Below are 14,585 nucleotides of genomic sequence, written 5' to 3' on the forward strand. Positions count from 1 at the left end.
CTACCATTTGCCTTTCATCTTATGCCAGCAACATGGCAAGGTGATATGAGATGAATGCCTGCCTAGAAACAGCAACGGCGCTATATCAAACTAATATTATTATTGTTTTATTATCTTCATTATTATCATTATTAATGTCATTAATAATAATAATAATAATTATTATTATTATTATTATTATTATTATTATTATTAATATTAATATTATGGTCAGCCAGCCGGGCAAGTGAAAAGCAGTAAATATGTGTAGGCCACCTGCTGCATTATTTATATCGGTATAAAAGGGGGTGGTGATGGACGGAGCATCTGAATCAATCAAACACTCACACCCAGTCAAAAGATCTGCGTTTAATCCATCACCGTTCTTTAGCCCACTCTGCCACCCCAGTTCAGACATGGATATATGCAAATCAGTCTGACCCTGTGCCTCATGGGAACAGTCCAGCCCGAACTGCTAAGCCATGTCTTCCCTGGACCGGAAACAAGCTTCCGAGGACCGGTTTCTGGCATTCCAGCCGTCTTCAGCCCGGCTTGCTTGAATCCAGTGGCAAAGTGAGCAAGGGACTCACGTCTGAGCATACCCTGCCACACTTATGGCATCCAAAAGCGGTATTAAAGGGGGTGGTGATGGACGGTGATGGATTAAACCCAGATCTTTTGACTGGGTGTGAGTGTTTGATTGATTCAGATGCTCCGTCCATCACCACCCCCTTTTGTACCGCATAATTTATATCAGCATTTAAATTCTATTGGCTGGAACATGTGATTACTATTCAGTTGTCATGCTTTCAAGTTTTAGCTTGAACAATCACATTTTGTGTAATAGTGCATGTTCCAATTACCTAATGATAATCTTCATTGCTCCGAGGTCTTCTTTCTGGCAGTCCTTTCATAGGTGTTGAGGTAGGCCTCTCTAGAAGCAGGCAACCGCTTAAACTATAGTTGGAAAGAAGGATGTTCCTTAAAGTAAATCCAGGGGGTCTTTGGAGGTAGGGATGGATGTAAGAGTCCTAGGAGGAGGTAGAGCAGAACTCAAAGTAATGTAGAGGATGACCAAAGATTTGAATTTTCAAAGGTATCAATAAAAATAGCACCAAACAATGCAAATCACCAATCGCTGGTAGTGGTCCTGCTAGACCGGTACAAGGGTACGGTTTAAGCTAACGGCTAGGAAGCGTGGGTTGGATACACAGGTCGGGTTGGTCCCGGTCAGAAAGTTACCTTCACTCTCTGACAATTTCTAAGAAGGGAGAGTCCACAGGCAAGTCTGCATGCTGGATCCGGAGATGGGCTCATGGACAACAGGTTGATGACAGACAAGATCTCGGTGAAGCCGTCAAAAAAGGGGAAAGCTTCAAGCGGTAAATGTCTGCAGCTTACAACTAGGACGGTTTTGACATCAATTGGATGCTGCACATTATTTGGACCAGTGAAGATTGTACCTTCGGACTTAGGCTTTTTTGTGGAGATTTTGTGTGTGGGGTGGGTAGTTGCATTTCAATCCATTCAGGGACTTGAGTGTGATAATGCACAAATGCTGTGAGGGCTTGATTGCACTGTGGGGAAGTGAATGTTCGGACCTCCACAAGGCAATGTCTTCTAAATGAGAAAATGTGACTTCAGAAATAACTGCAAATGTTTACAACTTGTTTCAAATATTGACCTTGTGGGGATTACATGTAATAAGGCAACCCAATGTTATCCTATGGGAGCAGTTGGCCTCACAATAGTGAGAAATTAATTTAGGAGTTTTCACTTTCAGAACATTTAAAAGTTAAAAGAATATGTCTAATCTTTTAATTGCAATGCGCCCTTCTTTATGGGTTACGTAGGACCAACATTAGGAGTGGCCAATACACAATAAAATTGGGTTTAAGACTTTGCAAGGGGATTATATTGCCAAATCGAAATTGCTGTGTAAAACTGGATTCAGGATGCAATGGCAAACCTTGAACATGTTTTCAGGGGCTACAATAAATGCTGCAGACCCACAAGTAGCATTTACTTTACAGGCCCTGGGTATATGGTATACAACTCTACAAGGGCCTCAGAAGTAAATAAAATGGGGCAATCAGGTGTAAGCAAATTTTACCATGTTTAAAAGAAAGAGCACAAGCACTTTAGCACTGATTAGCTGTGGTGAAGTGCAAAGAGTCCTAGAGCCAACAAAAACGAACTCTAGCAAAAAGTGGAGTGTAAAGGCAATTAGTTTTGGAGGGATGCAGCAGAGAGGACTAGGTCCAATAGTGTTTTAGGACTCTGTAAGTGCAAGGACCCTGGGCCAGACGGGATCCCGCCTGGGTTGTACTTAAATGAACCCAAGGTAAGGCCCCCTTTACTCACATAGAAGCTAAACACAACTGTCAAGGAGGGTCCCCCACACTCATGGATGGCTACAGCAATAGCTTTGCTTAAAAAAAATGATATCATTGATTGACTAAGTTGTTAAGTTTATGGTACGGATCATCTTTAATAGATTGGCAGCATGGGCTGATGAGAATCATATCCTGTCCTCCTTTCAGTACGGATTTGGACCTGGTTGGTCTGCTAACTATCAATGCTTGAATTTGTATACGATCATTAGTAAATATACTCTAGCCTGACCTGATTCAATTCATACCAGTTTTTATGACCTTACCTTGGCCTTTGAGTAAATCATTGCAAACTCTTTTGGGGATGGGAATGGATCAGACCTCCATACTAACACATCAGCTGTAATACGATATGCTAATGATTCTGACTGTACTTGTCCCTTTACGACAACCAGAGGGGGTCAGTCAAGACTGGCCGTGTTTTTATTCACCCTGTATATAAACAGACTAGAGAAAGTGCTTGTAGTGACATGTGCAGATTGCGCTTAGTCATGAAATGACCTTTACTAGAACTACTTTACCCGGACAAATCAGTTCTACTAGCTAGAGATACAAAGGATCTGCAAATACTCCTCGCTGCATTAGTGGCTTTCAAGGATAATCTAGATCTGGCCATCAATTTTAACAGATGCTTTGTAAAGATGGCTGTTCCACAATCCACAAAAACCAAGACCTTTCAAGTGAGAGGTTATATATTAACAAATGTTTTTACTTGGGAACTTTGTTTGAACAAATTAGAATCCTCTTATTCACATCAGACATGATAAATGTTTTAGGACAATCTCTGCAGTTTCAGGTTTGAATCCAGTATGGGTAGGAAACCTTTGTTAGGGTTGCTGAAAATTTACAGAGTGACATGCATACCCAAAATCTTTCATGGTAGTGATATCTGGGAGTATACTGATGTTAAGCAACTACATATTATTGAAAATACATATTTTAGGTTCCTGTGAAGCATACAGCAAAGCTTTCTAGGGTACATAGTGCATGATAGTGCATGAGGAGTTGGGCGCACGCCCTTTTGTGTTGAATAACAGTTTGGATTAGGAAAGAAACAAAACTTAAAGGTAGATCTTTCTGGATTGTCTCTCCCTTAATAAAGCTCACCACATCCCTTGACTAAAGTACATTAATTAGTCTTTTGACCACTTGAGCAGGCCAGACTTATTTGATAACCCAGTTCAGGGCCGGACTGGGCACAGTGGGAACCGGGTGTTTTGCCCGTGGGCTGGAAGGGTGGAGGCCGGATTTGGACTGGTGAGGGTTGTTTTTGTTACTGGGGGCCGGTTCTGCAGCAGGGCTGCAAAATTGTCCCCTTGTAACAGAAGTGCAACGGCAGTAGTCCTGCCAGCCCCCACCTCCCCTCTGGCCGGTCGGACATATACTATTTGCCAGGGCAGGGTTACGATCCCAGTCCAGCCTTGACTAAGGCTCATTGTTTAAGCCCAATCTGGATTAAAAGAAATTTCCTAATGCATCGAAAAGCAGACAGGGAATGTCAGGAATAACAAAATCTTTCAGACAGGCGGTTTGTGTTGTTGAAAGCTGTTCTATGTATGCAGCTATACCTTACTTTTATGACTGAGAGAAACCATCACCTTTTGCTTAGAAGATTCAACATAAATCTATTTAATTTGTGCATAGTGGTCCCAAAAGGATGGAAAGATGGAAATGATTTAGGTCATTGCTGCTAAGACCATGTGTCTCCGCAAGATACCTTGCATTTTGTGATGTTTTGTAGGTTTTATGAGATACCCAGGAAAGATTATACTATCCCTCGTTTGTAGGGTCAAAATTATCGCAAAGTGTGCCCCACTATGTTGTTCTTACAACTACTGCAAGATGAATTTACTGCCCATAGGGCTGCTTGATTTTTTTAAAATGTCGTTAATTTGATCTGCTCTCTGGGTGATAGATATTATGCTCATCTTTTTTTATTGTGAATCAACTTTTATTATCACAGTGTGTATCTGTATATCGCACTCATTTGAATAAGTCTGTATCTTTTACCAACATGCTAGTCTCCATGGATATCGAGGCGCTGTATACTAATGTTCCTCAAATAGGATCATTAGAAGCAGTCAAAATTGCCCTTGAAAAAAGTGATGGCCACAATGACAACTTGTTCATCTTAGAATGTCTGGCCATTATGTTGCAGGAGAACTTCTTTGAATTTAACAACACAATCTACAAACAAAGCCAGGGCATCAGTATGGGCGCGGTCTGTGCCCCCAATTTATACATGGGAGCGTTCGAAGATCGGTTTATTTTCAATGAAATCGCCCCATTTTTTTAAAACATCCAACACTGGCACCGCTTTATTGACAATATTTTCTTCATATGGAGTGGTCCAGAAGAACAACTCGCTGAATTCATTCTTTGAATTAATCTTTGTGACCCTCATTTAAAATTTAGCCCCAACATCAGAAAAGCAAAGATAGAATTTCTAGATATTTGGATTCAAGCTATTGGTCACACTATAAAGGTTTCTCCATATACTAAGCCCACGGCGAGAAACACTCTTATCCAATATGAAAGTTATCATCCCCGCCATCAAAAAGACAGCATACCATTCAGTCAGTTTCTGCTGCTCCGCAGAAATTGTACTAACATGAGTAACTTTGATAGGCATGCAGAACAACTTAAAAACAAACTCCTCAATCGAGGTTACCCACACAGAGTTATCAGGGATACCTATAAGAGGGCCAAATATTATAATAGGTAAGCTCTCTTTCATAATGAATGCAAATCTGACGACACCAAATTGGTTTGTTTTACCCAACATTCCAATTATGACAACTGGCTCTGTCAAATTATCAACTCTCAGTGGCACGTCTTGAATTCCAACAAGCAGGAGAATCCCCTTCCGAAACCCATCTTTGCATTCTGCAGAAATAAGAATCTGAGAAATTCCTTAGTGAAAGCTACATGTTGTGAACATAGACAATTTGTGCAAAGATCCATCACTGGTAAGAACCCCATCTGTGGTACCCATAAATGTGGCAACTGTCATGCATGTAACTTTGCTATCGTCACAGCAGAACTGGAAGGGGGGAAGCAAAAATTCCAATTTAAAGAAATGGTCAACTGTAGATCATCTAATGTTATATATCTCATCCGGTGTCCCTGCAAGCAGGGATATGTAGGTGAGACAAGCAGAGAATTCCGAACCAGGTTCAGTGAGCACAAATCCGCTATTAAAAACAAAAGGATAGGTGCTCCTCTGATTGCTCATTGGTGCACTTCTGACCACTCGGATAAGGATCTCAAATTGATGATCTTAGAGAAGATCCAACATCCCAAGGATGGTAATTCTGATGGCCTCAGACGTAAAGAGAAGTGTTCTGGATTTATATACTTCAGACGTCTGTTAAAGTCCTCAATGAACAACTACCATGGGAGAACACTTTATTATAATTGTCTTCTTTTTCTCTTTTGGATTTAGTCCTTTCTCAGATTTTTGTCATTTTTATTCATGTGTCCAATTTAATTCTTTATTTTTATGTGTCATGTTCTTGTATCCCCCTTCCAAACAGTGTATGTATTTATTCTCTTCTTTTGACACCTTGTTAAAACTGATCTTAGAGCTTCTCTCCCTGGTACGCATTTAAGTAGTACCATTTTCATTGTTAAGGTTACTATCGTGTTTTTGTATGCTCTTTATTTTCTTCTATGTGGGGCTCTTTACTGACTCTAACATGGTATCCGCAGATGACTGTTGTCTTTATTCATCATGGTGCTTGCCCTCCTATAGAGTATCCTACTTACCACCTATTGGTAATTCCCCTTTTCCTCTGGAGCTTCTATCCACCTTTACTTCAGATTGCCACATTAGTTCTATAGTGTGTTCAGCCACTAGTTTCTTGACCTGTCTTATTTTCCGTTTGGAGGTGACAATACTGACTTCAATATGGCGGCCAGCATAGACCGATCCTTTGATTCACAATGGCGCCCGGCAGTCCCCGGTCGGAGGGCTCTCTACATTCCATGCTCTAGCAAGTTCAGGTGCTGCCGATTCCTCACGCTCATGCGTGCTATTTGCTGTGTATATATTTGACCCAGGGAAACCCTCATGGTTGCATGCTGTCGTTAGGATAGCCCAATCCGTTGCCTTGATTCATTCGTCAGAAGAAGGAGGAGCTGAGGATTCCAGTAATCAACGGCATAGCGCTTGTCAGTTCTGACCGCCTATGCGATTTCACTTGTGCTGGCCACTCTTTCATATTTACTTTATTTTTGTTCTCTTTTTACAGCTCCCCTTCTGTTATTAAGCAACTCCTTAGTCCATGCTGCATGAGTTGCCTTATTGTCCCTTTGACACTTAGCCTCCCCCATGTTGAAGCCTGTACAGCGCAACTTGAGTAAGTTACGTTTTATATTACTCATCACTTTAAATAGGCTTCATAATTTCTGCTTTTTTTATGTTTACTTCTATGGTTTGATTCTGCCCTTTTAGATTCTCTCTATTGTTGCTTTATTATATTGGTATCGCATACCGCGGACTCCTTTCCATTTTTGCTCTTCGATTAGAAGGGTAAGCGTTCCCTTAGTTCATGGTAAATTATGGATATTCCTTTAACCATAGCTGTGATATAGTTTGTCACTAGCTTTTATGCTCATTCTTTATAGTTTTCTTTCATTTTACCATTTCATCTCATGACATCTGTTTATATATCTTGTGCTTAACAATATAGCTATCCTTAGCATCCCGTAAAGTGGGTCGAGGAGCCATCGACAGTGACGTGTTCAGCTACAATATTTTCTGTCTCCAGATGACATCATTTTTACCCAGTATGTGGCCCTACTATTAATTACTTTTATTTCTTCTTTACTGTCTCTGGGTACTTAGTTTCTCTCTCTGATTACTCCACTGTAGCACCGCTCTTGATCTGTTTCACACAGGGATGATACTATTCATTAAGTTGGCTGCTGCTCCTCACCATACACTTTTGTGCTCTACTTATTTATTTATTTTCTATTATGTTTACTTATTGTTATTGTCTTTATCATGCTCCGTTATGCAACACATTCATGATGTTGTTTTACAAATATTTCTTTATTTCTTGTTTTCCCTACAGACATATGTAGTATGCATATTTATTGACCCCACTTATTGTACATTGAGGAACATTATTTATATCCAGGATGGCTGCTGGCCACCACCCTACATGTTTTCACAGCGCCCTGATAAAGGAATTATAATGAACGAAAATAAGTGCCAGTACCGCTAGTTTATGAATATGACAATTATTTGCTCGAAACATACGGTTGAGACAATATGTTAGTTGATTTTTAATTCCAATTCTTTTATTTCTTTTTAGTTTCGATTACCAGTTCTATTTGAATAAATAATTTTTCAAATTATTGTACAAATGTTAAAACCTGGTGTACACAACAAAGAATGATATACATTATATCAAAAATCACAACTTTCTTATTTACAAAAAATGCATACTGTTTTTTTCTCGCTGATAAAGGAATTGGCATTACATCTCTCACCTCTGAAACACGATTCGGCGCATTTCTTGTGTTTTTGTGACTATTTTGTATTGTATATTCTGTGTATGATATTATTGTCTCTTGTTTTGTGATTTTTTTAATGTACCTGAATTATTCTAAGTTTGTGTTTTGTCCTGAAGTTTGTAATTACACATTGTTTATTGATTTACAGATTGTGATTATGGGGCTGCATAATTATTGATGTACACTTGTATGACCTTTATGATAATTTCACTCTTATTTGTGTTATTTATATTATTGCTGTATATTACATTAGAACATTTTATAAACGTTATTTTTTATTTTTTTTTAGAAAATACTTCTGGCTTTTTGGACATGTAACTTGTGGATTCTCTACCCTTAGAAAATTATAAATAGGGAAATTGTACTTTCTGTTGGTTATTGTATTCCCCTGCTCTCCCTATTAATCTGTTTCAGGGGCCCTCTTTTGTTTCTTTACAATGAATCTTTTATGGTTACATTCTTTAACTGAATGAAGAAATATGATTGGCCTCCCATCTTTGCTGCTGCCAAAGAAAGACAAACACCATACATTATCTTGGTGTCTATGACACTGTAGTAGCATAACAATGTCATGTGTGTGCCCCTTAAAGTTCAACCTCAGGCAGCTAGGTAACAATTATCACAGCTTTGTGCAGGGTAAGTCTTTTTTGTGGAATCACACAACTTCCGCCTAATCAAACCATTTCTGGCTCCCAACATGTGGGGTGAGCCAAAGCCCCTTTCATGGTAATTCTCTCATGTCTGGCATTAGCTGCACAGTGCAGCCAAACTATAGCTAGAGTTCCTCAGGGTGGAGGAGCAAGCAGGACAAGAAGTGACTAGCGCAATAATCGCCCCCAAATCTACTGTGGCAGAATTTCTGCATGTACAGCATGAGCTCCTGCTCCTGTGTAGTTGGGAGGATCAATGCCTCTTCTGATGCATAGGATACTCCCAAGTAATAGAGCGCGCTATAAAATGGTTTATACATACATTATACATACATAGCTGCAAAGAGACGGACATGTTTGCCATTCATCACTATAAGCTAACAAAACTCCTGCAATTTAAAATACATTAAATCATTGAATGGCTAATGTTTGCAAGCCAAAAACAACTATTGAGTTAATGGACACACTCAATACCTCAATGCATTTTTATTTGGGGGTGGGTGATTGATGACATGAGCACTGGCAAACAAGTGTCTCAGGCATTGCCTGAAAACTATTTTGTTTCAGGCTCTGAATACTTCCTGCCTTCTCATCTGTAATCGAAAGAACACAGTCCTTGACTATGTGTTTTACTGCTGTCTTTTTTGTCACTAAAGTATGCATTTCTTTGGGTTACTTCTTCGGGTTCCTTACTATTTTGCTAAAAATTAAAACATTTTAACTTTATTTGCTTTAACTATATTTTTGAATGAAGGAAAATAAGTGCAGACTCTTTGATATTAACTTTCAACACTACTCTGAATTTCACTGGATAATTTACTTCAACTTTTAGCTACAGAACTGCAAGATGGAGCCTGCTCAAATCTTAGAAAACGTAATGCATCCTTGGTGGCAGGGTTTGAAGATCTTTCAAAAGGTACAATACAGTGCACCAATTAATCCAATATATTTAGGTGTGGCTATGAAAGGGTGTTAGGTGTAAGAAAATATTTGTTTAACAGTAAACAAATGTTAAACATGTAATTACTGCATTTGCCCAGTACTATGCATTTGTAATGTATGCATAAACAAATTTTAAAAAGGAATAGGGTAGGAAAAAAAATCATAAATCACCAGGGTACATGGATATCATAGGGTTATGCACATTCTTTATACAATTCTTACACAACTCTTGTGTCACACAATGGATGAGAATGAGAAAATGGCTGTAAATTATAACCTAGTTTATGCATCAAACCTATTCTTCATTAGTCGTTCATATTTGCACATATGCAGCTTTAAAGTGCAATAAAAAAGGTGTACTTTAATAAGGGTATATTATTTTACTGCGGTGTATCAATATTAGTCTTATGTGTTCACTGAAGGAGTGGTTAAGAACATTACTGTTTCTAAAGGATCATTTTATATGTTTCATTTATATAAAACACGTATCATACAAAGACAACACAAGACAGGAAAAGCCATAATTATGCAGTTAGTGCTTCTCCTCTCACACCCACCACTTCTTGTAGAATGCCGCATTGATCATCCAAACCCGATTATTTGCAGACCGTGCTGACAACCTCAATTACCTAAAAGCCATTTCTTATGAAGATTATGTCTTACCCTCATAATTCATCAATAGGTTCTCTAGCGAAGCTCTCTCGTCCCTACTTACCATTGGTAATGTCTACCTGACTCAAGTCATCTTCTCAGAAGCTGCGAAGACAGGCATATATTCCCACTCTTAAAAAAACCTACTCTAGATCATGATGACCTGACCAACTATGACCCATCCTTCATCTATCCATCTGAAAGGTCATTCAAAAAGCAGAGTATGCCCAACTCAAACAACACCTCAAAGCTTGCACTTTTCTTCACAATTTCCAATCAGGCTTCAGATACATCTATATCATAGAGACTGCTACTTAGCACACCATAGAAGCTCTCCTCATCACAGATGAAGATGACCCCTGCCTCTTAATATTGCTTGACCTCTCAGCTGTTTTTAGTGCAATCAACTACTCAACCATCCTCCACACTCCGAAGTCTCAAATGGGATTAACTGGGAACGTCATTGTATCTATCCCTTTTCACCTTCAACTACTACAATGAGGGCTCTACTCACAGATAACAGCATAAAAAATCACAAATATGCCAGAGATACACAATTGAAGTTCAGAGTATTACTACGGCAACTCCCTCTACGCCGGAACCACCGCCAAGCTCCAGAAGAAACTCCAGCGGATCCAGAACGCCGCAGCACGTCTCATCCTGGGCATCCCCCGTCGCAGCCACATCTCCGGACACCTGAGAGACCTGCACTGGCTCCCGGTCAACAAGAGAATCACCTTCCGACTCCTCACCCATGCACACAAAGCCCTCCACACCACCAAGGCCCAGGATACCCCAACAGCCGCCTCAACTTCTACGCTCCCAAACGCCAGCTTCCATCGACCGGCCACGCCCTCACCGCCGTCCCCCGCATCCGAAGAGCCACCACAGGGGGACGGTCCTTCTCCTACCTCGCCGCCAAGACATGGAACTCCCTCCCGACTCACCTCCGCCTGACCCAGGACCACCTCGCCTTCAGGAAGCAACTCAAGACCTGGCTGTTCGAGCAGTAGCGGACCCCCCTCCCCCAGCACCTTGAGACCCTCTGGGTGAGTAGTGCGCTATATAAATGCTTTGATTGATTGATTGATTGATTGATAAACACACCAGACATCGAATGCCTCCAACACTGATTACACCTCATCCAGAGCTGGATGTCCAGGGCAATCCGCAAGCTCAACAACACAGAATTCCTGTTTTTTTGCCAAGAACAACAGGCAATAAATAGGATAAACCTGCCTCAGAGACATGACCCCTGAAGGTTTCGAACCACAACTTTGACCAAATGCCAAGTCACTTGGATTCACTCTAGACACCAACCTCACCCTCAAGGAACACATTGCCAAAACACAGAGAGCTTGGTACCAGCTTTCTCTTCTAAACAAAGTGAAATCATTTCTTCCACACAGTGACCTCAAAACTGAGGTTCAACTCCTGAACTCTTGCATTTGAATGCTGATGATGCCCTGCTCCATGGCTTCCCAGGCTCCACATTTCCCCTCCCTTAAAGTGGTGATTTATAAGGGTTGGCCAAGTTACAAAGATCTTGACTCTGACTTGAATCCCTTCCAGACTGTAAGAAATTACCTCACTTTTTGCCAGGGAAACCTCATGAGAGGTGACCGGGTGGTTCCACCTGATGAGCTTAAGGATAAAGTGGTCAACTTAGCTCATGAGGGAAATTTGGGAAGGTACCTTAACAAAGCACGAGTCAGAGAAAAATATTGGTGGCCTGGAATGGATCGAATGATAGAGAATGTTGTCAAAGACTGTCACTTGTGTGTCATTAATGATAAGTCTCATGTGACTAGGCATGCCCCTCTTTCCCCTTTGGAAGTACCTGATGCTGTGTGGACCAAGTTGGGATAGGATACAATGGGTCCCTTTGAGTTAATGCCTTCTCATGAGAGGTTTGTCATTCTTTAGTGGACTACACCTCAAAGTGGATGGTGTCCAAGTGCATGAGTACTGTCAATGCATGGTCAGAGATTATAAAAGATGTCTTAGCTTCAGAAGGTATTCCCAAATATCATAGGCCCGATTCACAGAACTAACTTAAGACAAAATCCTAAACTTACTATTCACAGAAGGCACTTACTCATTTTGGTATTCACAGAAGGCACTTACTCATTTCGGTATTCACAGAAGTTATGAGTCCTAACTTTAGGACTCCTAAATGTCTTCTGTGAATACCGAAAGTCTTAAAGTTAGGATTTTTCTCAGTTTAGGAGTAGTAAAGTTAGGACTCCTAACTTTAGGATTCCTAAATGCCTTCTGGGAATACCGAAAGTTTTAAAGTTAGGATTTTTCTCAGTTTAGGAGTCCTAAAGTTAGGAGTCCTAACTTTAATACTCCTAAACTGAGAAAAACCCTAACTTTAAGACTTTCGGTATTACAGAATGCATTTAGAAGTCCTAAAGTTAGGCGTCCTAACTTTACTACTCCTAAATTTAGAAAAATCCTAACTTTGAGACTATCAGTATTCACAGAAGGCATTTAGGACTCCTCAAGTTAGGAGTCCTAACTTTACTACTCCTAAACTGAGACAAAATCCTAATTTTAAGACTTTTGGTATTCACAGAAGGCAGTTAGGAGTCAAAAAGTTAGGACTCCTAACGTCTGTGAATACCAAAATGAGTAAGTGCCTTCTGTGAATACCAAAATGAGTAAGTGACTTCTGTGAATTCCAAAATGGTAGTAAGTTTAGGATTTTGTCTTAAGTTAGTTCTGTGAATCGGGTCCTTAGTCACTGACAATGGGGTGCAGTTCACCTCCTTTGAGATGGATACTTTTCTTGGAGATCTTGGCATTATTCATCAGAAGACAGCTTTATATTCTCCCCAGGCCAATGACCTCACAGAAAGGATGAATAGGGTCGTCAAGAGTTGTGCTCAACGGGCACAAGAATCTAGAGTTTCCTTTAGCGATGTGTTGAGAGAAACTTGGTAGGCACACCGCACAGTTCCTAATGCCATTTCTCAAAAAATTACCTTTTGAAGCATTGAGAGGGAGGATGGCGAATTCTAAATTAAATCCGGTATGGCTCCCTGTTTGGAAGAACAGGGTTGTTACTAAAGAATCAAGAAGAAGTAGATTTGCTGAGTAAAAGCAGAAATATAAACTGCGGTATGATGACAAGATGTCAGTCAGGGAGAAGAAATGGAATCTGGGTGACTGTGTTCTGGTAAAAAAAAGTCAAGCATGGTCACAAAGGTTCATCTAATTTTCTTGGCCTTTTTGTTGTCACCGCAATTAAGAAAAACTTTGTAACTCTGGACAATGGTTGTACCTGGAGTATGTCTAGACTGGTTACATTCACTGAGATAACTCACCGTACAACTAGTAACCATGGTTGTGTTTCTATGGAGGGAGACGCAAACAATGGTTATTCAACTAGACACAGGCATGTACCTGTGAGATTCAAGGATTATGTTTTGTATTAAAGTATTATTGTTTTTCTGTTTCACTCTGAGGTTGTTCCTATATTGCCAATGTTGAGAATTTTTCTTATTGCTTTTCCTATTCTTTATTGTTCCTTATGTATTGGCCATTGTAAAGAGACATTTCCTTTTCTGTTGTTTTTATGATTTTGTAAGGGGGATGTGTTGTAATCAACTTGCATGTGCTAGTTATAGAATATAAAATCGGATTACCTCATGGAGCGTTATGTGGCATTCTGGCTTTTGATGCGCTGCTGTTGAGCAGTGTATCTGTCGGTGGTTATATTTGAATAAAGCCTAACTTGGATTTCCCTTGGATTCTGGCTTTTATTACTTGAAGAGTGAAAAAAACTGGCACATCTGTAACAGCGCACCCTTTGATTGTCATTACTATTCCTTTCACGATCAAAGGAACACTGTTGATGTAGATCATGCTCGTTACGTGGTTTAATATCTCTATTAAAGGTAGTGTGAGGTTGAGTGTTCTTTACATTTTTATTCTTCGAACCCAAAGACACTTTAGCAATGCTGTCAGAAAACACATCACTCATATCACACTCAGACACGGTGCGTACAGCATCTTGACCTTTCTTTGTGCCTTCATTTTGAACTTGGTTACTATCCTCACAATTTTTCCTTATCTCTTTTACCCAAGAGGAAGTATTTTCAACACCTTCCACGATTGCAATGGCTTCAGACAATGTGGGAATTTTGGATAGGAGTTTTTCTTGCACCCTAGAGCTGTTGGTGTACCTTACTAGTTGATCCCTCACAAGGGAATGTGAAAGCTCACCAAACTCACATGTGCGTGCCAGAGATTTGAGAGAAGCAACGTAGATCCCCACACGGTCGGTGGAACCTTGAACTCTTGTGAAAAACCTATGACGCTCCAAATCCACATTGATTCGAGGTCCAAAATAATGCTCTAACAAAGTCATGGACATTTCATAAACATCTGTAGGCTCGCCATCACTGTTACATATAGTTATAAAGTCCATGCTTTCAAA

The 14,585-nt window shown here is 40.1% G+C and overlaps 1 protein-coding gene across 1 annotated transcript in view; it reads right to left on the reverse strand.

Annotated features, from left to right (window-relative positions):
* The window catches only part of LOC144824120 (aminopeptidase N-like), a 241,364-nt gene that overhangs the window by 207,354 nt on the left and 19,425 nt on the right, over positions 1 to 14,585 (reverse strand). The gene's annotated exons all lie outside the window — the stretch shown is intronic.

The sequence above is a fragment of the Lissotriton helveticus genome, chromosome 3_1 (genome assembly GCF_964261635.1).
Source record: "Lissotriton helveticus chromosome 3_1, aLisHel1.1, whole genome shotgun sequence".
Taxonomy (NCBI): Eukaryota; Metazoa; Chordata; class Amphibia; order Caudata; family Salamandridae; genus Lissotriton; species Lissotriton helveticus.